The sequence below is a fragment of the Pseudophryne corroboree genome, chromosome 4 (assembly GCF_028390025.1).
Source record: "Pseudophryne corroboree isolate aPseCor3 chromosome 4, aPseCor3.hap2, whole genome shotgun sequence".
Lineage (NCBI taxonomy): Eukaryota > Metazoa > Chordata > Amphibia > Anura > Myobatrachidae > Pseudophryne > Pseudophryne corroboree.
The window spans coordinates 633,304,702-633,328,522 of NC_086447.1; the positions used below are offsets into that span (position 1 = coordinate 633,304,702).

Below are 23,821 nucleotides of genomic sequence, written 5' to 3' on the forward strand. Positions count from 1 at the left end.
CAGAAGCTAAAATATGACATTAATTATGATAACATTGTTGTTGTTGTTGTTTTTTAAACCTTTTCTATCACAGTGGACAGCTTATTCAAGTGCCATCTGGCATGCATGTTCCTTTGTTGCTCAACATTCATCACCAAAAATGATTTTCTTTTTCAATTCTTATGACTGTACTGATTGTATTGAATAAAATCCACATCTAGCATAACCAATTAATGCTGCAAAGTGCTCCAGTGGCGCAATTTATCAGCGCACGGTACTTATAAGACAGTATCTGTTGAGCAATGCCGAGGTTGTGAGTTCAAGCCTCACCTGGAGCATCTTTGTATACTGTTTTTTTCCTTTTCTTATGTCATTAGTCATTGATTATAAACTGCTACCTTAATATTTAATATGATATTACAAAGGATGGAAGAAAGAATGAAAAAACACAAACATGATTGTGCATTTAAGTTGTCAGCACACATCTGCTTTGGTTCAAATGCACTGCATATTTTCCTTCAGTCAGCCAATAAAACAGCAATGGAAAAGATTAACATACTGTTGGTAAAGCAGTTGCATCAAATTGATTTTCTGCGATATAGCATGATAATCCATACTTACAGCTCTGGATAGTACCAGCACATTTCTTGCTGGACTTGGTAATGCAAAGAACACAGTAAACAGCTTCACTTTTTCCTCAAAAATAAATAATTGACTATTAAAAACCTAACAGTCTTAAATAAGAACATCAGTAAGCACCACTGGCATAATGGATAAGTCACCGCCCTCCTAAGCCAGGGGGTCCAAGTCCCATATGGGGTGGAAGTATTACAGCAAGTGTCTCATCACTAGAGTTGATATTTTATCCTTGCTTCAACTGTAAAACAGTCTTGCAGTGTTTAGCTTGTAAAAAATGACCACAGAAGCTAAAATATGACATTAATTATGAGAACATTGTTGTTGTTGTTGTTTTTTAAACCTTTTCTATCACCGTAGATAGCTTATTCAAGTGCCATCTGGCATGCATGTTCCTTTGTTGCTCATCATTCATCACCAAAAATGATTTTCTTTTTCAATTCTTATGACTGTACTGATTGTATTGAATAAAATCCACATCTAGCATAACCAATTAATGCTGCAAAGTGCTCCAGTGGCGCAATTGGTCAGCGCGCGGTACTAATAAGACAGTATCAGTTGAGCAATGCCGAGGTTGTGAGTTCAAGCCTCACCTGGAGTATCTTTGTATACTGTTTTTTTTTCCTTTTCTTGTGTCATTAGTCATTGATTATAAACTGCTACCTTAATATTTAATATGATATTACAAAGGATGGAAGAAAGAAAAAACACAAACATGATTGTGCATTTAAGTTGTCAGCACACATCTGCTTTGGTTCAAATGCACTGCATATCTTTCTTCAGTCAGCCAACAAAACAGCAATGGAAAAGATTAACATACTGTTGGTAAAGCAGTTGCATCAAATTGATTTTCTGCAATATAGCATGATAATCCATACTGACAGCTCTGGATAGTACCAGCACATTTCTTGCTGGACTTGGTAATGCAAAGAACACAGTAAACAGCTTCACTTTTTCCTCAAAAATAAATAATTGACTATTAAAAACCTAACAGTCTTAAATAAGAACATCAGTAAGCACCACTGGCATAATGGATAAGTCACTGCCCTCCTAAGCCAGGGGGTCCAAGTCCCATATGGGGTGGAAGTCATTACAGCAAGTGTCTCATCACTAGAGTTGATATTTTATCCTTGCTTCAACTGTAAAACAGTCTTGCAGTGTTTAGCTTGTAAAAAATGACCACAGAAGCTAAAATATGACATTAATTATGATAACATTGTTGTTGTTCTTGTTTTTTAAACCTTTTCTATCACCGTGGACAGCTTATTCAAGTGCCATCTGGCATGCAAGTTCCTTTGTTGCTCATCATTCATCACCAAAAATGATTTTCTTTTTCAATTCTTATGACTGTACTGATTGTATTGAATAAAATCCACATCTAGCATAACCAATTAATGCTGCAAAGTGCTCCAGTGGCGCAATTGGTCAGCGCGTGGTACTTATAAGACAGTATCTGTTGAGCAATGCCAAGGTTATGAGTTCAAGCCTCACCTGGAGCATCTATGTATACTGTTTTTTTTTTCTTTTCTTTTGTCATTAGTCATTGATTATAAACTGCTACCTTAATATATAATATGATATTACAAAGAATGGAAGAAAGAAAGAAAAAACACAAACATGATTGTGCATTTAAGTTGTCAGCACACATCTGCTTTGGTTCAAATGCACTGCATATCTTCCTTCAGTCAGCCAACAAAACAGCAATGGAAAAGATTAACATACTGTTGGTAAAGCAGTTGCATCAAATTGATTTTCTGCAATATAGCATGATAATCCATACTGACAGCTCTGGATAGTACCAGCACATTTCTTGCTGGACTTGGTAATGCAAAGAACACAGTAAACAGCTTCACTTTTTCCTCAAAAATAAATAATTGACTATTAAAAACCTAACAGTCTTAAATAAGAACATCAGTAAGCACCACTGGCATAATGGGTAAGGCACTGTTCTCCTAAGCAAGTGGTTGTGGGTTTAAGTCCCGTCTGAGTTGGAAGTCATTACAGCGAGTGTCTCATCACTAGAGTTGATATTTTATCCTTGCTTCAACTGTACAACAGTCTTGCAGTGTTTAGCTTGTAAAAAAGGACAACAGAAGCTAAAATATGACATTAATTATGATAACATTGTTGTTGTTGTTGTTTTTTAAACCTTTTCTATCACAGTGGACAGCTTATTCAAGTGCCGTCTGGCATGCATGTTCCTTTGTTGCTCATCATTCATCACCAAAAATGATTTTCTTTTTCAATTCTTATGACTGTACTGATTGTATTGAATAAAATCCACATCTAGCATAACCAATAGATGCTGCAAAGTGCTCCAGTGGTGCAATTGGTCAGCGCGCGGTACTAATAAGACAGTATTTGTTGAGCAATGCCGAGGTTGTGAGTTCAAGCCTCACCTGGAGCATCTTTGTATACTGTTTTTTTTTCCTTTTCTTATGTCATTAGTCATTGATTATAAACTGCTACCTTAATATTTAATATGATATTACAAAGGATGGAAGAAAGACAGAAAAAACACAAACATGATTGTGCATTTAAGTTGTCAGCACACATCTGCTTTGGTTCAAATGCACTGCATATCTTCCTTCAGTCAGCCAACAAAACAGCAATGGAAAAGATTAACATACTGTTGGTAAAGCAGTTGCATCAAATTGATTTTCTGCAATATAGCATGATAATCCATACTGAGAGCTCTGGATAGTACCAGCACATTTCTTGCTGGACTTTGTAATGCAAAGAACACAGTAAACAGCTTCACTTTTTTTCAAAAATAAATAATTGACTATTAAAAACCTATCAGTCTTAAATAAGGACATCAGTAAGCACCACTGGCATAATGGATAAGGCACTGTTCTCCTAAGCCAGTGGTTGTGGGTTTAAGTCCCGTCTGAGTTGGAAGTCATTACAGCAAGAGTCTCATCACTAGAGTTGATATTTTATCCTTGCTTCAACTGTAAAACAGTCTTGCAGTGTTTAGCTTGTAAAAAATGACCACAGAATCTAAAATATGACATTAATTATGATAACATTGTTGTTGTTGTTTTTTAAACCTTTTCTATCACCGTGGACAGCTTATTCAAGTGCCATCTGGCATGCATGTTCCTTTGTTGCTCATCATTCATCACCAAAAATGATTTTCTTTTTCAATTCTTATGACTGTACTGATTGTATTGAATAAAATCCACATCTAGCATAACCAATTAATGCTGCAAAGTGCTCCAGTGGCGCAATTGGTCAGTCCGCGGTACTTATAAGACAGTATCTGTTCAGCAATGCCGAGGTTGTGAGTTCAAGCCTCACCTGGAGTATCTTTGTATACTGTTTTTTTTTCCTTTTCTTGTGTCATTAGTCATTGATTATAAACTGCTACCTTAATATTTAATATGATATTACAAAGGATGGAAGAAAGAAAAAACACAAACATGATTGTGCATTTAAGTTGTCAGCACACATCTGCTTTGGTTCAAATGCACTGCATATCTTTCTTCAGTCAGCCAACAAAACAGCAATGGAAAAGATTAACATACTGTTGGTAAAGCAGTTGCATCAAATTGATTTTCTGCAATATAGCATGATAATCCATACTGACAGCTCTGGATAGTACCAGCACATTTCTTGCTGGACTTGGTAATGCAAAGAACACAGTAAACAGCTTCACTTTTTCCTCAAAAATAAATAATTGACTATTAAAAACCTAACAGTCTTAAATAAGAACATCAGTAAGCACCACTGGCATAATGGATAAGTCACCGCCCTCCTAAGCCAGGGGGTCCAAGTCCCATATGGGGTGGAAGTATTACAGCAAGTGTCTCATCACTAGAGTTGATATTTTATCCTTGCTTCAACTGTAAAACAGTCTTGCAGTGTTTAGCTTGTAAAAAATGACCACAGAAGCTAAAATATGACATTAATTATGAGAACATTGTTGTTGTTGTTGTTGTTTTTTAAACCTTTTCTATCACCGTAGATAGCTTATTCAAGTGCCATCTGGCATGCATGTTCCTTTGTTGCTCATCATTCATCACCAAAAATGATTTTCTTTTTCAATTCTTATGACTGTACTGATTGTATTGAATAAAATCCACATCTAGCATAACCAATTAATGCTGCAAAGTGCTCCAGTGGCGCAATTGGTCAGCGCGCGGTACTAATAAGACAGTATCAGTTGAGCAATGCCGAGGTTGTGAGTTCAAGCCTCACCTGGAGTATCTTTGTATACTGTTTTTTTTTCCTTTTCTTGTGTCATTAGTCATTGATTATAAACTGCTACCTTAATATTTAATATGATATTACAAAGGATGGAAGAAAGAAAAAACACAAACATGATTGTGCATTTAAGTTGTCAGCACACATCTGCTTTGGTTCAAATGCACTGCATATCTTTCTTCAGTCAGCCAACAAAACAGCAATGGAAAAGATTAACATACTGTTGGTAAAGCAGTTGCATCAAATTGATTTTCTGCAATATAGCATGATAATCCATACTGACAGCTCTGGATAGTACCAGCACATTTCTTGCTGGACTTGGTAATGCAAAGAACACAGTAAACAGCTTCACTTTTTCCTCAAAAATAAATAATTGACTATTAAAAACCTAACAGTCTTAAATAAGAACATCAGTAAGCACCACTGGCATAATGGATAAGTCACTGCCCTCCTAAGCCAGGGGGTCCAAGTCCCATATGGGGTGGAAGTCATTACAGCAAGTGTCTCATCACTAGAGTTGATATTTTATCCTTGCTTCAACTGTAAAACAGTCTTGCAGTGTTTAGCTTGTAAAAAATGACCACAGAAGCTAAAATATGACATTAATTATGATAACATTGTTGTTGTTCTTGTTTTTTAAACCTTTTCTATCACAGTGGACAGCTTATTCAAGTGCCGTCTGGCATGCATGTTCCTTTGTTGCTCATCATTCATCACCAAAAATGATTTTCTTTTTCAATTCTTATGACTGTACTGATTGTATTGAATAAAATCCACATCTAGCATAACCAATTAATGCTGCAAAGTGCTCCAGTGGCGCAATTGGTCAGCGCGCGGTACTTATAAGACAGTATCTGTTGAGCAATGCCAAGGTTATGAGTTCAAGCCTCACCTGGAGCATCTATGTATACTGTTTTTTTTTTCTTTTCTTTTGTCATTAGTCATTGATTATAAACTGCTACCTTAATATATAATATGATATTACAAAGAATGGAAGAAAGAAAGAAAAAACACAAACATGATTGTGCATTTAAGTTGTCAGCACACATCTGCTTTGGTTCAAATGCACTGCATATCTTCCTTCAGTCAGCCAACAAAACAGCAATGGAAAAGATTAACATACTGTTGGTAAAGCAGTTGCATCAAATTGATTTTCTGCAATATAGCATGATAATCCATACTGACAGCTCTGGATAGTACCAGCACATTTCTTGCTGGACTTGGTAATGCAAAGAACACAGTAAACAGCTTCACTTTTTCCTCAAAAATAAATAATTGACTATTAAAAACCTAACAGTCTTAAATAAGAACATCAGTAAGCACCACTGGCATAATGGGTAAGGCACTGTTCTCCTAAGCAAGTGGTTGTGGGTTTAAGTCCCGTCTGAGTTGGAAGTCATTACAGCAAGTGTCTCATCACTAGAGTTGATATTTTATCCTTGCTTCAACTGTACAACAGTCTTGCAGTGTTTAGCTTGTAAAAAAGGACAACAGAAGCTAAAATATGACATTAATTATGATAACATTGTTGTTGTTGTTGTTTTTTAAACCTTTTCTATCACAGTGGACAGCTTATTCAAGTGCCGTCTGGCATGCATGTTCCTTTGTTGCTCATCATTCATCACCAAAAATGATTTTCTTTTTCAATTCTTATGACTGTACTGATTGTATTGAATAAAATCCACATCTAGCATAACCAATTGATGCTGCAAAGTGCTCCAGTGGTGCAATTGGTCAGCGCGCGGTACTAATAAGACAGTATTTGTTGAGCAATGACGAGGTTGTGAGTTCAAGCCTCACCTGGAGCATCTTTGTATACTGTTTTTTTTTCCTTTTCTTATGTCATTAGTCATTGATTATAAACTGCTACCTTAATATTTAATATGATATTACAAAGGATGGAAGAAAGACAGAAAAAACACAAACATGATTGTGCATTTAAGTTGTCAGCACACATCTGCTTTGGATCAAATGCACTGCATATCTTCCTTCAGTCAGCCAACAAAACAGCAATGGAAAAGATTAACATACTGTTGGTAAAGCAGTTGCATCAAATTGATTTTCTGCAATATAGCATGATAATCCATACTGAGAGCTCTGGATAGTACCAGCACATTTCTTGCTGGACTTTGTAATGCAAAGAACACAGTAAACAGCTTCACTTTTTTTCAAAAATAAATAATTGACTATTAAAAACCTATCAGTCTTAAATAAGGACATCAGTAAGCACCACTGGCATAATGGATAAGGCACTGTTCTCCTAAGCCAGTGGTTGTGGGTTTAAGTCCCGTCTGAGTTGGAAGTCATTACAGCAAGAGTCTCATCACTAGAGTTGATATTTTATCCTTGCTTCAACTGTAAAACAGTCTTGCAGTGTTTAGCTTGTAAAAAATGACCACAGAATCTAAAATATGACATTAATTATGATAACATTGTTGTTGTTGTTTTTTAAACCTTTTCTATCACCGTGGACAGCTTATTCAAGTGCCATCTGGCATGCATGTTCCTTTGTTGCTCATCATTCATCACCAAAAATGATTTTCTTTTTCAATTCTTATGACTGTACTGATTGTATTGAATAAAATCCACATCTAGCATAACCAATTAATGCTGCAAAGTGCTCCAGTGGCGCAATTGGTCAGCGCGCGGTACTTATAAGACAGTATCTATTCAGCAATGCCGAGGTTGTGAGTTCAAGCCTCACCTGGAGCATCTTTGTATACTGTTTTTTTTTCCTTTTCTTGTGTCATTAGTCATTGATTATAAACTGCTACCTTAATATTTAATAAGAAATTACAAAGGATGGAAGAAAGAAAGAAAAAACACAAACATGATTGTGCATTTAAGTTGTCAGCACACATATGCTTTGGTTCAAATGCACTGCATATCTTCCTTCAGTCAGCCAACAAAGCAGCAATGGAAAAGATTAACATACTGTTGGTAAAGCAGTTGCATCAAATTGATTTTCTGCAATATAGCATGATAATCCATACTGACAGCTCTGGATAGTACCAGCACATTTCTTGCTGGACTTGGTAATGCAAAGAACACAGTAAACAGCTTCACTGTTTCCTCAAAAATAAATAATTGACTATTAAAAACCTAACAGTCTTAAATAAGAACATCAGTAAGCACCACTGGCATAATGGATAAGTCACTGCCCTCCTAAGCCAGGGGGTCCAAGTCCTATATGGGGTTGAAGTCAATACAGCAAGTGTCTCATCACTAGAGTTGATATTTTATCCTTGCTTCAACTGTAAAACAGTCTTGCAGTGTTTAGCTTGTAAAAAATGACCACAGAATCTAAAATATGACATTAATTATGATAACATTGTTGTTGTTGTTTTTTAAACCTTTTCTATCACCGTGGACAGCTTATTCAAGTGCCATCTGGCATGCATGTTCCTTTGTTGCTCATCATTCATCACCAAAAATGATTTTCTTTTTCAATTCTTATGACTGTACTGATTGTATTGAATAAAATCCACATCTAGCATAACCAATTAATGCTGCAAAGTGCTCCAGTGGCGCAATTGGTCAGCGCGCGGTACTTATAAGACAGTATCTATTCAGCAATGCCGAGGTTGTGAGTTCAAGCCTCACCTGGAGCAGCTTTGTATAATGTTTTTTTTTCCTTTTTTTTATGTCATTAGTCATTGATTATAAACTGCTACCTTAATATTTAATATGATATCACAAAGGATGGAAGAAAGAAAGAAAAAACACAAACATGATTGTGCATTTAAGTTGTCAGCACACATATGCTTTGGTTCAAATGCACTGCATATCTTCCTTCAGTCAGCCAACAAAGCAGCAATGGAAAATATTAACATACTGTTGGTAAAGCAGTTGCATCAAATTGATTTTCTGCAATATAGCATGATAATCCATACTGACAGCTCTGGATAGTACCAGCACATTTCTTGCTGGACTTGGTAATGCAAAGAACACAGTAAACAGCTTCACTTTTTCCTCAAAAATAAATAATTGACTATTAAAAACCTAACAGTCTTAAATAAGAACATCAGTAAGCACCACTGGCATAATGGGTAAGGCACTGTTCTCCTAAGCAAGTGGTTGTGGGTTTAAGTCCCGTCTGAGTTGGAAGTCATTACAGCAAGTGTCTCATCACTAAAGTTGATATTTTGTCCTTGCTTCAACTGTAAAACAGTCTTGCAGTGTTTAGCTTGTAAAAAATGACCACAGAAGCTAAAATATGACATTAATTATGATAACATTGTTGTTGTTGTTGTTTTTTAAACCTTTTCTATCACAGTGGACAGCTTATTCAAGTGCCATCTGGCATGCATGTTCCTTTGTTGCTCAACATTCATCACCAAAAATGATTTTCTTTTTCAATTCTTATGACTGTACTGATTGTATTGAATAAAATCCACATCTAGCATAACCAACTAATGCTGCAAAGTGCTCCAGTGGCGCAATTTATCAGCGCACGGTACTTATAAGACAGTATCTGTTGAGCAATGCCGAGGTTGTGAGTTCAAGCCTCACCTGGAGCATCTTTGTATACTGTTTTTTTCCTTTTCTTATGTCATTAGTCATTGATTATAAACTGCTACCTTAATATTTAATATGATATTACAAAGGATGGAAGAAAGAATGAAAAAACACAAACATGATTGTGCATTTAAGTTGTCAGCACACATCTGCTTTGGTTCAAATGCACTGCATATTTTCCTTCAGTCAGCCAATAAAACAGCAATGGAAAAGATTAACATACTGTTGGTAAAGCAGTTGCATCAAATTGATTTTCTGCAATATAGCATGATAATCCATACTTACAGCTCTGGATAGTACCAGCACATTTCTTGCTGGACTTGGTAATGCAAAGAACACAGTAAACAGCTTAACTTTTTCCTCAAAAATAAATAATTGACTATTAAAAACCTAACAGTCTTAAATAAGAACATCAGTAAGCACCACTGGCATAATGGATAAGTCACCGCCCTCCTAAGCCAGGGGGTCCAAGTCCCATATGGGGTGGAAGTATTACAGCAAGTGTCTCATCACTAGAGTTGATATTTTATCCTTGCTTCAACTGTAAAACAGTCTTGCAGTGTTTAGCTTGTAAAAAATGACCACAGAAGCTAAAATATGACATTAATTATGATAACATTGTTGTTGTTGTTTTTTAAACCTTTTCTATCACCGTAGACAGCTTATTCAAGTGCCATCTGGCATGCATGTTCCTTTGTTGCTCATCATTCATCACCAAAAATGATTTTCTTTTTCAATTCTTATGACTGTACTGATTGTATTGAATAAAATCCACATCTAGCATAACCAATTAATGCTGCAAAGTGCTCCAGTGGCGCAATTGGTCAGCGCACGGTACTAATAAGACAGTATCAGTTGAGCAATGCCGAGGTTGTGAGTTCAAGCCTTACCTGGAGCATATTTGTGTACTGTTTTCTTTTCCTTTTCTTATGTCATTAGTCATTGATTATAAACTGCTACCTTAATATTTAATATGATATTACAAAGGATGGAAGAAAGAAAGAAAAAACACAAACATGATTGTGCATTTAAGTTGTCAGCACACATCTGCTTTGGTTCAAATGCACTGCATATCTTCCTTCAGTCAGCCAACAAAACAGCAATGGAAAAGATTAACATACTGTTGGTAAAGCAGTTGCATCAAATTGATTTTCTGCAATATAGCATGATAATCCATACTGACAGCTCTGGATAGTACCAGCACATTTCTTGCTGGACTTGGTAATGCAAAGAACACAGTAAACAGCTTCACTTTTTCCTCAAAAATAAATAATTGACTATTAAAAAACCTAACAGTCTTAAATAAGAACATCAGTAAGCACCACTGGCATAATGGGTAAGGCACTGTTCTCCTAAGCCAGTGGTTGTGGGTTTAAGTCCCGTCTGAGTTGGAAGTCATTACAGCAAGTGTCTCATCACTAGAGTTGATATTTTATCCTTGCTTCAACTGTAAAACAGTCTTGCAGTGTTTAGCTTGTAAAAAATGACCACAGAAGCTAAAATATGACATTAATTATGATAACATTGTTGTTGTTGTTGTTGTTGTTGTTTTTTAAACATTTTCTATCACCGTGGACAGCTTATTCAAGTGCCATCTGGCATGCATGTTCCTTTGTTGCTCATCATTCATCACCAAAAATGATTTTCTTTTTCAATTCTTATGACTGTACTGATTGTATTGAATAAAATCCACATCTAGCATAACCAATTAATGCTGCAAAGTGCTCCAGTGGCGCAATTGGTCAGTGCGCGGTACTTATAAGACAGTATCTGTTCAGCAATGCCGAGGTTGTGAGTTCAAGCCTCACCTGGAGCATCTTTGTATACTGTTTTTTTTTCCTTTTCTTGTGTCATTAGTCATTGATTATAAACTGCTACCTTAATATTTAATATGATATTACAAAGGATGGAAGAAAGAAAGAAAAAACACAAACATGATTGTGCATTTAAGTTGTCAGCACACATCTGCTTTGGTTCAAATGCACTGCATATCTTCCTTCAGTCAGCCAACAAAACAGCAATGGAAAAGATTAACATACTGTTGGTAAAGCAGTTGCATCAAATTGATTTTCTGCAATATAGCATGATAATCCATACTGACAGCTCTGGATAGTACCAGCACATTTCTTGCTGGACTTTGTAATGCAAAGAACACAGTAAACAGCTTCACTTTTTCCTCAAAAATAAATAATTGACTATTAAAACCCTATCAGTCTTAAATAAGGACTTCAGTAAGCACCACTGGCATAATGGATAAGGCACTGTTCTCCTAAGCCAGTGGTTGTGGGTTTAAGTCCCGTCTGAGTTGGAAGTCATTACAGCAAGTGTCTCATCACTAGAGTTGATATTTTATCCTTGCTTCAACTGTAAAACAGTCTTGCAGTGTTTAGCTTGTAAAAAATGACCACAGAATCTAAAATATGACATTAATTATGATAACATTGTTGTTGTTGTTTTTTAAACCTTTTCTATCACCGTGGACAGCTTATTCAAGTGCCATCTGGCATGCATGTTCCTTTGTTGCTCATCATTGATCACCAAAAATGATTTTCTTTTTCAATTCTTATGACTGTACTGATTGTATTGAATAAAATCCACATCTAGCATAACCAATTAATGCTGCAAAGTGCTCCAGTGGCGCAATTGGTCAGCGCGCGGTACTTATAAGACAGTATCTGTTGAGCAATGCCGAGGTTGTGAGTTCAAGCCTCACCTGGAGCATCTTTGTATACTGTTTTTTTTTCTTTTCTTATGTCATTAGTCATTGATTATAAACTGCTACCTTAATATTTAATATGATATTACAAAGGATGGAAGAATGAATGAAAAAACACAAACATGATTGTGCATTTAAGTTGTCAGCACACATCTGCTTTGGTTCAAATGCACTGCATATTTTCCTTCAGTCAGCCAATAAAACAGCAATGGAAAAGATTAACATACTGTTGGTAAAGCAGTTGCATCAAATTGATTTTCTGCAATATAGCATGATAATCCATACTGACAGCTCTGGATAGTACCAGCACATTTCTTGCTGGACTTGGTAATGCAAAGAACACAGTAAACAGCTTCACTTTTTCCTCAAAAATAAATAATTAATTATTAAAAACCTAACAGTCTTAAATAAGAACATCAGTGAGCACCACTGGCATAATGGGTAAGGCACTGTTCTCCTAAGCCAGTGGTTGTGGGTTTAAGTCCCGTCTGAGTTGGAAGTCATTACAGCAAGTGTCTCATCAATAGAGTTGATATTTTATCCTTGCTTCAACTGTAAAACAGTCTTGCAGTGTTTAGCTTGTAAAAAATGACCACAGAAGCTAAAATATGATATTAATTATGATAACATTGTTGTTGTTGTTGTTTTTTAAACATTTTCTATCACCGTGGACAGCTTATTCAAGTGCCATCTGGCATGCATGTTCCTTTGTTGCTCATCATTCATCACCAAAAATGATTTTCTTTTTCAATTCTTATGACTGTACTGATTGTATTGAATAAAATCCACATCTAGCATAACCAATGAATGGTGCAAAGTGCTCCAGTGGCGCAATTGGTCAGCGCGCGGTACTAATAAGACAGTATCAGTTGAGCAATGCCGAGGTTGTGAGTTCAAGCCTTACCTGGAGCATATTTGTATACTGTTTTTTTTTCCTTTTCTTATGTCATTAGTCATTGATTATACACTGCTACCTTAATATTTAATATGATATTACAAAGGATGGAAGAAAGAAAGAAAAAACACAAACATGATTGTGCATTTAAGTTGTCAGCACACATCTGCTTTGGTTCAAATGCACTGCATATCTTTCTTCAGTCAGCCAACAAAACAGCAATGGAAAAGATTAACATACTGTTGGTAAAGCAGTTGCATCAAATTGATTTTCTGCAATATAGCATGATAATCCATACTGACAGCTCTGGATAGTACCAGCACATTTCTTGCTGGACTTTGTAATGCAAAGAACACAGTAAACAGCTTCACTTTTTTTCAAAAATAAATAATTGACTATTAAAAACCTATCAGTCTTAAATAAGGACATCAGTAAGCACCACTGGCATAATGGATAAGGCACTGTTCTCCTAAGCCAGTGGTTGTGGGTTTAAGTCCCGTCTGAGTTGGAAGTCATTACAGCAAGTGTCTCATCAGTAGAGTTGATATTTTATCCTTGCTTCAACTGTAAAACAGTCTTGCAGTGTTTAGCTTGTAAAAAATGACCACAGAAGCTAAAATATGACATTAATTATGATAACATTGTTGTTGTTGTTGTTTTTTAAACCTTTTCTATCGCAGTGGACAGCTTATTCAAGTGCCATCTGGCATGCATGTTCCTTTGTTGCTCATCATTGATCACCAAAAATGATTTTCTTTTTCAATTCTTATGACTGTACTGATTGTATTGAATAAAATCCACATCTAGCATAACCAATTAATGCTGCAAAGTGCTCCAGTGGCGCAATTGGTCAGCGCGCGGTACTTATAAGACAGTATCAGTTGAGCAATGCCGAGGTTGTGAGTTCAAGCCTCACCTGGAGTATCTTTGTATACTGTTTTTTTTTCCTTTTCTTGTGTCATTAGTCATTGATTATAAACTGCTACCTTAATATTTAATATGATATTACAAAGGATGGAAGAAAGAAAAAACACAAACATGATTGTGCATTTAAGTTGTCAGCACACATCTGCTTTGGTTCAAATGCACTGCATATCTTTCTTCAGTCAGCCAACAAAACAGCAATGGAAAAGATTAACATACTGTTGGTAAAGCAGTTGCATCAAATTGATTTTCTGCAATATAGCATGATAATCCATACTGACAGCTCTGGATAGTACCAGCACATTTCTTGCTGGACTTGGTAATGCAAAGAACACAGTAAACAGCTTCACTTTTTCCTCAAAAATAAATAATTGACTATTAAAAACCTAACAGTCTTAAATAAGAACATCAGTAAGCACCACTGGCATAATGGATAAGTCACCGCCCTCCTAAGCCAGGGGGTCCAAGTCCCATATGGGGTGGAAGTAATTACAGCAAGTGTCTCATCACTAGAGTTGATATTTTATCCTTGCTTCAACTGTAAAACAGTCTTGCAGTGTTTAGCTTGTAAAAAATGACCACAGAAGCTAAAATATGACCTTAATTATGATAACATTGTTGTTGTTGTTGTTGTTGTTGTTTTTTAAACCTTTTCTATCACCGTAGACAGCTTATTCAAGTGCCATCTGGCATGCATGTTCCTTTGTTGCTCATCATTCATCACCAAAAATGATTTTCTTTTTCAATTCTTATGACTGTACTGATTGTATTGAATAAAATCCACATCTAGCATAACCAATTAATGCTGCAAAGTGCTCCAGTGGCGCAATTGGTCAGCGCGCGGTACTAATAAGACAGTATCAGTTGAGCAATGCCGAGGTTGTGAGTTCAAGCCTTACCTGGAGCATATTTGTATACTGTTTTTTTTTCCTTTTCTTATGTCATCAGTCATTGATTATAAACTGCTACCTTAATATTTAATATGATATTACAAAGGATGGAAGAAAGAAAGAAAAAACACAAACATGATTGTGCATTTAAGTTGTCAGCACACATCTGCTTTGGTTCAAATGCACTGCATATCTTCCTTCAGTCAGCCAACAAAACAGCAATGGAAAAGATTAACATACTGTTGGTAAAGCAGTTGCATCAAATTGATTTTCTGCAATATAGCATGATAATCCATACTGACAGCTCTGGATAGTACCAGCAAATTTCTTGCTGGACTTGGTAGTGCAAAGAACACAGTAAACAGCTTCACTTTTTCTTCAAACATAAATAATTGACTATTAAAAACCTAACAGTCTTAAATAAGAACATCAGTAAGCACCACTGGCATAATGGATAAGTCACTGCCCTCCTAAGCCAGGGGGTCCAAGTCCTATATGGGGTGGAAGTCATTACAGCAAGTGTCTCATCGGTAGAGTTGATATTTTATCCTTGCTTCAACTGTAAAAAAGTCTTGCAGTGTTTAGCTTGTAAAAAATGACCACAGAAGCTAAAATATGACATTAATTATGATAACATTGTTGTTGTTGTTGTTGTTTTTTAAACCTTTTCTATCACAGTGGACAGCTTATTCAAGTGCCATCTGGCATGCATGTTCCTTTGTTGCTCATCATTCATCACCAAAAATGATTTTCTTTTTCAATTCTTATGACTGTACTGATTGTATTGAATAAAATCCACATCTAGCATAACCAATTAATGCTGCAAAGTGCTCCAGTGGCGCAATTGGTCAGCTTGCGGTACTTGTAAGACAGTATCTATTGAGCTATGCCGAGGTTGTGAGTTCAAGCCTCACCTGGAGCAGCTTTGTATTACGTTTTTTTTTTTCTTTTTTTATGTCATTAGTCATTGATTATAAACTGCTACCTTAATATTTAATATGATATTACAAAGGATGGAAGAAAGAAAGAAAAAACACAAATATGATTGTGCATTTAAGTTGTCAGCACACATATGCTTTGGTTCAAATGCACTGCATATCTTCCTTCAGTCAGCCAACAAAACAGCAATGGAAAAGATTAACATACTGTTGGTAAAGCAGTTGCATCAAATTGATTTTCTGCAATATACTGTAGCATGATAATCCATACTGACAGCTCTTGATAGTACCAGCACATTTCTTGCTGGACTTGGTAATGCAAAGAACACAGTAAACAGCTTCACTGTTTCCTCAAAAATAAATAATTGACTATTAAAAACCTAACAGTCTTAAATAAGAACATCAGTAAGCACCACTGGCATAATGGATAAGTCACTGCCCTCCTAAGCCAGGGGGTCCAAGTCCTATATGGGGTGGAAGTCATTACAGCAAGTGTCTCATCACTAGAGTTGATATTTTATCCTTGCTTCAACTGTAAAACAGTCTTGCAGTGTTTAGCTTGTAAAAAATGACCACAGAAGCTAAAATATGACATTAATTATGATAACATTGTTGTTGTTGTTGTTGTTGTTGTTATTTAAACCTTTTCTATCACAGTGGACAGCTTATTCAAGTGCCATCTGGCATGCATGTTCCTTTGTTGCTCATCATTCATCACCAAAAATGATTTTCTTTTTCAATTCTTATGAGTGTACTGATTGTATTGAATAAAATCCACATCTAGCATAACCAATTAATGCTGCAAAGTGCTCCAGTGGCGCAATTGGTCAGCTTGCGGTACTTATAAGACAGTATCTATTGAGCAATGCCGAGGTTGTGAGTTCAAGCCTCACCTGGAGCAGCTTTGTATAATGTTTTTTTTTCCTTTTTTTATGTCATTAGTCATTGATTATAAACTGCTACCTTAATATTTAATATGATATTACAAAGGATGGAAGAAAGAAAGAAAAAACACAAACATGATTGTGCATTTAAGTTGTCAGCACACATATGCTTTGGTTCAAATGCACTGCATATCTTCCTTCAGTCAGCCAACAAAACAGCAATGGAAAAGATTAACATACTGTTGGTAAAGCAGTTGCATCAAATTGATCTTCTGCAATATAGCATGATAATCCATACTGACAGCTCTGGATAGTACCAGCACATTTCTTGCTGGACTTGGTAATGCAAAGAACACAGTAAACAGCTTCACTTTTTCCTCAAAAATAAAAAATTGACTATTAAAAACCTAACAGTCTTAAATAAGAACATCAGTAAGCACCACTTGCATAATGGATAAGTCACCGCCCTCCTAAGCCAGGGGGTCCAAGTCCCATATGGGGTCGAAGTAATTACAGCAAGTGTCTCATCACTAGAGTTGATATTTTATCCTTGCTTCAACTGTAAAACAGTCTTGCAGTGTTTAGCTTGTAAAAAATGACCACAGAAGCTAAAATATGACATTAATTATGATAACATTGTTGTTGTTGTTTTTTAAACCTTTTCTATCACCATAGACAGCTTATTCAAGTGCCATCTGGCATGCATGTTCCTTTGTTGCTCATCATTCATCACCAAAAATGATTTTCTTTTTCAATTCTTATGACAGTACTGATTGTATTGAATAAAATCCACATCTAGCATAACCAATGAATGCTGCAAAGTGCTCCAGTGGCGCAATTGGTCAGCACGCGGTACTAATAATACAGTATCAGTTGAGCAATGCTGAGGTTGTGAGTTCAAGCCTTACCTGTAGCATATTTGTATTAGAGATGAGCGGGTTCGGTTCCTCTGAATCCGAACCCGCCCGAACTTCAGGTTTTTTACACGGGTCCGAGCAGGCTCGGATCTTCCCGCCTTGCTCGGCTAACCCGAGCGCGCTCGAACGTCATCATCACGCTGTCGGATTCTCGCGAGACTCGGATTCTATATAAGGAGCCCTGCGTCGCCGCCATTTTCACACGTGCATTGAGAGTCATAGGGAGAGGACGTGGCTGGCGTCCTCTCCGTTTAGAAAAGAGAGAGACACAGTATTTTGGGGAGCATTATTAGGAGGAGTACTACTATACTGTATACTACTATACTACTTGCTGAAGTGATATTTATAGATTAGATAATAGATAGTGTGACTGTAAGTGTATTATCTGACTTGTGGGGGAGACACTGACAGTGGGGAGCAGTTAGAGTCTGAGAGCAGGACTCAGGAGTACATATAACGTACAGTGCACACTTTTGCTGCCAGAGTCAGTGCCACACTGCCATTGTTGTGACCACACTGACCACCAGTATAATAATATATTTTGTGATTGTCTGCTTAGGCCTCGGAGTACTAGTTGCAAGTTGCAACGTGACCTGAAGTGACCACCAGTTTAATAATCAATCACCACCAGTTTAATATATATATATATATATATATATAATTGTATATAATATATATATATATATATATATATATAATATTGTATACCACCTACCCGTGGTTTTTTTTTTTTTCATTCTTCTTTATACATACTACTATAGTAGCTTACTGTAGCAGTCTGCGGTGCTGTGCTGACCTGACAGTGTCCAGCAGGTCCGTCATCAGTCATTACATAATAAATATATATAGTACCTGTCCGGCTGCAGTACTAGTGATATTATATTGATTTCATCTCATTATCAATAATTTATCATCCAGTCTAGACTCTATATTAGCAGCAGACACAGTACGTTAGTCCACGGCTGTAGCTACCTCTGTGTCGGCACTCGGCAGTCCATCCATAATTGTATACCACCTACCCGTGTTTTTTTTTCTTTCTTTCTTCTTTGTACATACTACTATAGAGTATAGTAGCTTACTGTAGCAGTCTGCGGTGCTGCTGAGCTGACAGTGTCCAGCAGGTCCGTCATCAGTCATCATTACCTAATAAATATATTATCTACCTGTCCGGCTGCAGTACTAGTGATATTATATATACATACATATATATATTGATTTCATCTCATTATCAATCATCCAGTCTATATTAGCAGCAGACACAGTACGTTAGTCCACGGCTGTAGCTACCTCTGTGTCGGCACTCGGCAGTCCATCCATAATTGTATACCACCTACCCGTGGTTTTTTTTTTTCTTTCTTCTTTGTACATACTACTATAGAGTATAGTAGCTTACTGTAGCAGTCTGCGGTGCTGCTGAGCTGACAGTGTCCAGCAGGTCCGTCATCAGTCATCATTACCTAATAAATATATTATCTACCTGTCCGGCTGCAGTACTAGTGATATTATATATACATACATATATATATTGATTTCATCTCATTATCAATCATCCAGTCTATATTAGCAGCAGACACAGTACGTTAGTCCACGGCTGTAGCTACCTCTGTGTCGGCACTCGGCAGTCCATCCATAATTGTATACCACCTACCCGTGTTTTTTTTTTCTTTCTTCTTTGTACATACTACTATAGTATAGTAGCTTACTGTAGCAGTCTGCGGTGCTGCTGAGCTGACAGTGTCCAGCAGGTCCGTCATCAGTCATCATTACCTAATAAATATATTATCTACCTGTCCGGCTGCAGTACTAGTGATATTATATATACATACATATATATATATATATATATATATTGATTTCATCTCATTATCATCCAGTCTATATTAGCAGCAGACACAGTACGGTAGTCCACGGCTGTAGCTACCTCTGTGTCGGCACTCGGCAGTCCATCCATAATTGTATACCACCTACCCGTGGTTTTTTTTTTTTCTTCTTTGTACATACTACTATAGTATAGTAGCTTACTGTAGCAGTCTGCGGTGCTGCTGAGCTGACAGTGTCCAGCAGGTCCGTCATCAGTCATCATTACCTAATAAATATATTATCTACCTGTCCGGCTGCAGTACTAGTGATATTATATATACATACATATATATATATTGATTTCATCTCATTATCATCCAGTCTATATTAGCAGCAGACACAGTACGGTAGTCCACGGCTGTAGCTACCTCTGTGTCGGCACTCGGCAGTCCATCCATAAGTATACTAGTATCCATCCATCTCCATTGTTTACCTGAGGTGCCTTTTAGTTGTGCCTATTAAAATATGGAGAACAAAAATGTTGAGGTTCCAAAATTAGGGAAAGATCAAGATCCACTTCCACCTCGTGCTGAAGCTGCTGCCACTAGTCATGGCCGAGACGATGAAATGCCAGCAACGTCGTCTGCCAAGGCCGATGCCCAATGTCATAGTACAGAGCATGTCAAATCCAAAACACCAAATATCAGTAAAAAAAGGACTCCAAAACCTAAAATAAAATTGTCGGAGGAGAAGCGTAAACTTGCCAATATGCCATTTACCACACGGAGTGGCAAGGAATGGCTGAGGCCCTGGCCTATGTTCAAGGCTAGTGGTTCAGCTTCACATGAGGATGGAAGCACTCAGCCTCTCGCTAGAAAACTGAAAAGACTCAAGCTGGCAAAAGCACCGCAAAGAACTGTGCGTTCTTCGAAATCCCAAATCCACAAGGAGAGTCCAATTGTGTCGGTTGCGATGCCTGACCTTCCCAACACTGGACGTGAAGAGCATGCGCCTTCCACCATTTGCACGCCCCCTGCAAGTGCTGGAAGGAGCACCCGCAGTCCAGTTCCTGATAGTCAGATTGAAGATGTCAGTGTTGAAGTACACCAGGATGAGGAGGATATGGGTGTTGCTGGCGCTGGGGAGGAAATTGACCAGGAGGATTCTGATGGTGAGGTGGTTTGTTTAAGTCAGGCACCCGGGGAGACACCTGTTGTCCGTGGGAGGAATAGGGCCATTGACATGCCTGGTCAAAATACAAAAAAAATCAGCTCTTCGGTGTGGAAGTATTTCACCAGAAATGCGGACAACATTTGTCAAGCCGTGTGTTGCCTTTGTCAAGCTGTAATAAGTAGGGGTAAGGACGTTAACCACCTCGGAACATCCTCCCTTATACGTCACCTGCAGCGCATTCATAATAAGTCAGTGACAAGTTCAAAAACTTTGGGTGACAGCGGAAACAGTCCACTGACCAGTAAATCCCTTCCTCTTGTAACCAAGCTCACGCAAACCACCCCACCAACTCCCTCAGTGTCAATTTCCTCCTTACCCAGGAATGCCAATAGTCCTGCAGGCCATGTCACTGGCAATTCTGACGAGTCCTCTCCTGCCTGGGATTCCTCCGATGCATCCTTGAGTGTAATGCCTACTGCTGCTGGCGCTGCTGTTGTTGCTGCTGGGAGTCGATTGTCATCCCAGAGGGGAAGTCGTAAGCCCACTTGTACTACTTCCAGTAAGCAATTGACTGTCCAACAGTCCTTTGCGAGGAAGATGAAATATCACAGCAGTCATCCTGCTGCAAAGCGGATAACTGAGGCCTTGACAACTATGTTGGTGTTAGACGTGCGTCCGGTATCCGCCGTTAGTTCACAGGGAACTAGACAATTTATTGAGGCAGTGTGCCCCCGTTACCAAATACCATCTAGGTTCCACTTCTCTAGGCAGGCGATACCGAGAATGTACACGGACGTCAGAAAAAGACTCACCAGTGTCCTAAAAAATGCAGTTGTACCCAATGTCCACTTAACCACGGACATGTGGACAAGTGGAGCAGGGCAGGGTCAGGACTATATGACTGTGACAGCCCACTGGGTAGATGTATGGACTCCCGCCGCAAGAACAGCAGCGGCGGCACCAGTAGCAGCATCTCGCAAACGCCAACTCTTTCCTAGGCAGGCTACGCTTTGTATCACCGCTTTTCAGAATACGCACACAGCTGAAAACCTCTTACGGCAACTGAGGAAGATCATCGCGGAATGGCTTACCCCAATTGGACTCTCCTGTGGATTTGTGGCATCGGACAACGCCAGCAATATTGTGTGTGCATTAAATATGGGCAAATTCCAGCACGTCCCATGTTTTGCACATACCTTGAATTTGGTGGTGCAGAATTTTTTAAAAAACGACAGGGGCGTGCAAGAGATGCTGTCGGTGGCCAGAAGAATTGCGGGACACTTTCGGCGTACAGGCACCACGTACAGAAGACTGGAGCACCACCATGTTACGATTCCTGTACTCCAGACTGGAGAAGATCTTATGGCAGAGATCTGAGTACAGGAATGAAATACAGGTTGTGGGAGCTGGAGAGCCTAGTAACCCCTGGCGCCCTAACTCCGTTGTCTCGCCCGTGTTATCAGAAATCCCCTGCGAGACTATGGTTGCTTGAGCCCATGGCAGCCGCGTTCGAAGGGCGGATTATGTCTGCCCAACCCCGATGCCCCCGCAGGTCTTAATGGGAGACAAGGGGAAGTCCGAGACAGGGAGATAACAAGGGGCCCTCTGACTAAGCAACCAAGCCAGGGGTTACAAGCTAACTTAACTAAATCAAAAGGTATGTGCGGACTAGCCGCCAGGGAAAAGGACAACCAAGGATCCACGGATCCGACACTCCTATCCGGCACCGCTGGACACCAGAGTGGATCTTGTGGAAGCGGAATCCTCCGCAAAGCACCAGAACTCAAAATAAACACAAATAATAAATAGTAGCGGACAAGCCGCAACACACGGCTGCGCCGCGACTCACGAACACCACCAGATGTTAAAGGTGCTCGGTCAGACTCCAGGAACAGATGGTAACTTCCGAGTACTGGATCACTGAGAACAGGAACAAACGAACAGACCGGGACTGGGAACTCTCTCTGCAGCAGAATCAGGCAAACAGGAAGCTATCACCGGCGTCTGCGAGGAGTCCTGGGAGTGCTTTTAACAGAGAGTCTTCCAATCAGCTGTTTGGAGGCTGATTGGATTAAATGCCATGCAGCTGACAAGCTGCATGGCCAGGGAAACAGATGAGTGATAATTACAACATGCCGTGCAGCTGCATGCTACACAGCCAGGAAACCAGTGATGATATAAACTTAGACCCAGCAACGGGGAACACGATCCGACAGTGGCGTCCCCGTTGCTAGGCGCCGGCCGCACTGACGAGCGGACCCTCGGCGCCTAACAGTACCCCCCCCTTGAGGAGGGGTCAAGGAACCCCTAAATCCGGGTTTCTGAGGAAATTCTTGAAAAAATGCCCTTTTGAGCCTTGGGGCATGAAGGTCCTCATCTAGGACCCACGACCTTTCCTCAGGACCATAACCTCTCCAATGCACCAAAAAATAAAGCCGACCCCGGGACAGCTTGGAATCGAGAACCTTCTCAACCACGAACTCCTGCTGACCCTGTACAATAACTGGTGATCTCCCCTGAGGTTTTTTACGAGGAAATCTGCTAGATGAAACATATGGTTTGAGCAAAGAGCAATGGAAGGTATTTCCGATTCGTAACGTTTTTGGTAGCTGTAACCGGAAAGCAACTGGATTGACTTTTTTGATAATGAGAAATGGTCCAATAAATCTAGGACCCAATCTGGCTGAGGTTTGTCGAAGTTTGATATTGCGAGTCGACAGCCACACCCTGTCTCCTACTCTAAAAGTGCACGGCCGCCGGAACCTGTCCGAAAAATCTTTTTCCTTGAAAGCTGCTTTTCTGAGAGCTATGTGCACTTTTTTCCAAATAAGTTTAAGATGAGAGGTCAGGGCCAGAGAGGAGACAGAGGAATGTTGGAAAAATGAATTAGCTCTGGGGTGGAAACCAAAAACTGCAAAAAATGGAGACACATTGGTAGAGGAATGACAGGCATTATTATAAGCAAACTCTGCCAATGGAAGAAACTCAGACCAGTCATTTTGGAGTTTGGCCGAGTACAAACGCAAATATTGTTTTAAGGATTGGTTCACTCGCTCAGTCTGTCCATTTGATTGTGGATGATAACCGGAGGTTAATGATAATTTCATTTTTAACGAAGCACAAAAAGACTTCCAAAACTGTGCAATGAATTGTGGACCCCTGTCAGAAACAATATCAGTGGGTAACCCATGGAGTCTGAAAACATGACGGAGGAACAAGACTGCCAATCCCTGGGCAGATGGCAATCGGGGAAGACCAATAAAATGAGCCATCTTACTAAAACGGTCCACTACCACCCATATGACTGTGCATCCAGCTGACAGAGGGAGATCCACCACAAAA

The 23,821-nt window shown here is 38.7% G+C and overlaps 14 non-coding genes across 14 annotated transcripts; all 14 read left to right on the top strand.

The window, feature by feature from the left end:
• The first annotated feature begins 1,123 nt into the window (after positions 1 to 1,123).
• On the top strand, positions 1,124 to 1,216 carry TRNAI-AAU (transfer RNA isoleucine (anticodon AAU)). Its single transcript is given in 2 exon segments — positions 1,124 to 1,161; positions 1,181 to 1,216. It is a non-coding gene; the product is annotated as a tRNA-Ile (tRNA).
• An 805-nt stretch (positions 1,217 to 2,021) lies between these two features.
• On the top strand, positions 2,022 to 2,114 carry TRNAI-UAU (transfer RNA isoleucine (anticodon UAU)). The gene is given in 2 exon segments: positions 2,022 to 2,059; positions 2,079 to 2,114. It is a non-coding gene; the product is annotated as a tRNA-Ile (tRNA).
• An 815-nt stretch (positions 2,115 to 2,929) lies between these two features.
• On the top strand, positions 2,930 to 3,022 carry TRNAI-AAU (transfer RNA isoleucine (anticodon AAU)). The gene is given in 2 exon segments: positions 2,930 to 2,967; positions 2,987 to 3,022. It is a non-coding gene; the product is annotated as a tRNA-Ile (tRNA).
• A 1,711-nt stretch (positions 3,023 to 4,733) lies between these two features.
• On the top strand, positions 4,734 to 4,826 carry TRNAI-AAU (transfer RNA isoleucine (anticodon AAU)). Its single transcript is given in 2 exon segments — positions 4,734 to 4,771; positions 4,791 to 4,826. It is a non-coding gene; the product is annotated as a tRNA-Ile (tRNA).
• Positions 4,827 to 6,539: 1,713 nt separating this feature from the next.
• Positions 6,540 to 6,632, top strand: TRNAI-AAU (transfer RNA isoleucine (anticodon AAU)). Its single transcript is given in 2 exon segments — positions 6,540 to 6,577; positions 6,597 to 6,632. It is a non-coding gene; the product is annotated as a tRNA-Ile (tRNA).
• Positions 6,633 to 7,443: 811 nt separating this feature from the next.
• TRNAI-UAU (transfer RNA isoleucine (anticodon UAU)) lies at positions 7,444 to 7,536 on the top strand. Its single transcript is given in 2 exon segments — positions 7,444 to 7,481; positions 7,501 to 7,536. It is a non-coding gene; the product is annotated as a tRNA-Ile (tRNA).
• An 806-nt stretch (positions 7,537 to 8,342) lies between these two features.
• Positions 8,343 to 8,435, top strand: TRNAI-UAU (transfer RNA isoleucine (anticodon UAU)). The gene is given in 2 exon segments: positions 8,343 to 8,380; positions 8,400 to 8,435. It is a non-coding gene; the product is annotated as a tRNA-Ile (tRNA).
• Positions 8,436 to 10,147: 1,712 nt separating this feature from the next.
• On the top strand, positions 10,148 to 10,240 carry TRNAI-AAU (transfer RNA isoleucine (anticodon AAU)). Its single transcript is given in 2 exon segments — positions 10,148 to 10,185; positions 10,205 to 10,240. It is a non-coding gene; the product is annotated as a tRNA-Ile (tRNA).
• Positions 10,241 to 11,065: 825 nt separating this feature from the next.
• TRNAI-UAU (transfer RNA isoleucine (anticodon UAU)) lies at positions 11,066 to 11,158 on the top strand. The gene is given in 2 exon segments: positions 11,066 to 11,103; positions 11,123 to 11,158. It is a non-coding gene; the product is annotated as a tRNA-Ile (tRNA).
• An 812-nt stretch (positions 11,159 to 11,970) lies between these two features.
• Positions 11,971 to 12,063, top strand: TRNAI-UAU (transfer RNA isoleucine (anticodon UAU)). The gene is given in 2 exon segments: positions 11,971 to 12,008; positions 12,028 to 12,063. It is a non-coding gene; the product is annotated as a tRNA-Ile (tRNA).
• Positions 12,064 to 12,877: 814 nt separating this feature from the next.
• On the top strand, positions 12,878 to 12,970 carry TRNAI-AAU (transfer RNA isoleucine (anticodon AAU)). Its single transcript is given in 2 exon segments — positions 12,878 to 12,915; positions 12,935 to 12,970. It is a non-coding gene; the product is annotated as a tRNA-Ile (tRNA).
• An 814-nt stretch (positions 12,971 to 13,784) lies between these two features.
• TRNAI-UAU (transfer RNA isoleucine (anticodon UAU)) lies at positions 13,785 to 13,877 on the top strand. The gene is given in 2 exon segments: positions 13,785 to 13,822; positions 13,842 to 13,877. It is a non-coding gene; the product is annotated as a tRNA-Ile (tRNA).
• An 814-nt stretch (positions 13,878 to 14,691) lies between these two features.
• Positions 14,692 to 14,784, top strand: TRNAI-AAU (transfer RNA isoleucine (anticodon AAU)). Its single transcript is given in 2 exon segments — positions 14,692 to 14,729; positions 14,749 to 14,784. It is a non-coding gene; the product is annotated as a tRNA-Ile (tRNA).
• Positions 14,785 to 15,596: 812 nt separating this feature from the next.
• TRNAT-UGU (transfer RNA threonine (anticodon UGU)) lies at positions 15,597 to 15,689 on the top strand. Its single transcript is given in 2 exon segments — positions 15,597 to 15,634; positions 15,654 to 15,689. It is a non-coding gene; the product is annotated as a tRNA-Thr (tRNA).
• The last annotated feature ends 8,132 nt before the right edge of the window (positions 15,690 to 23,821 follow it).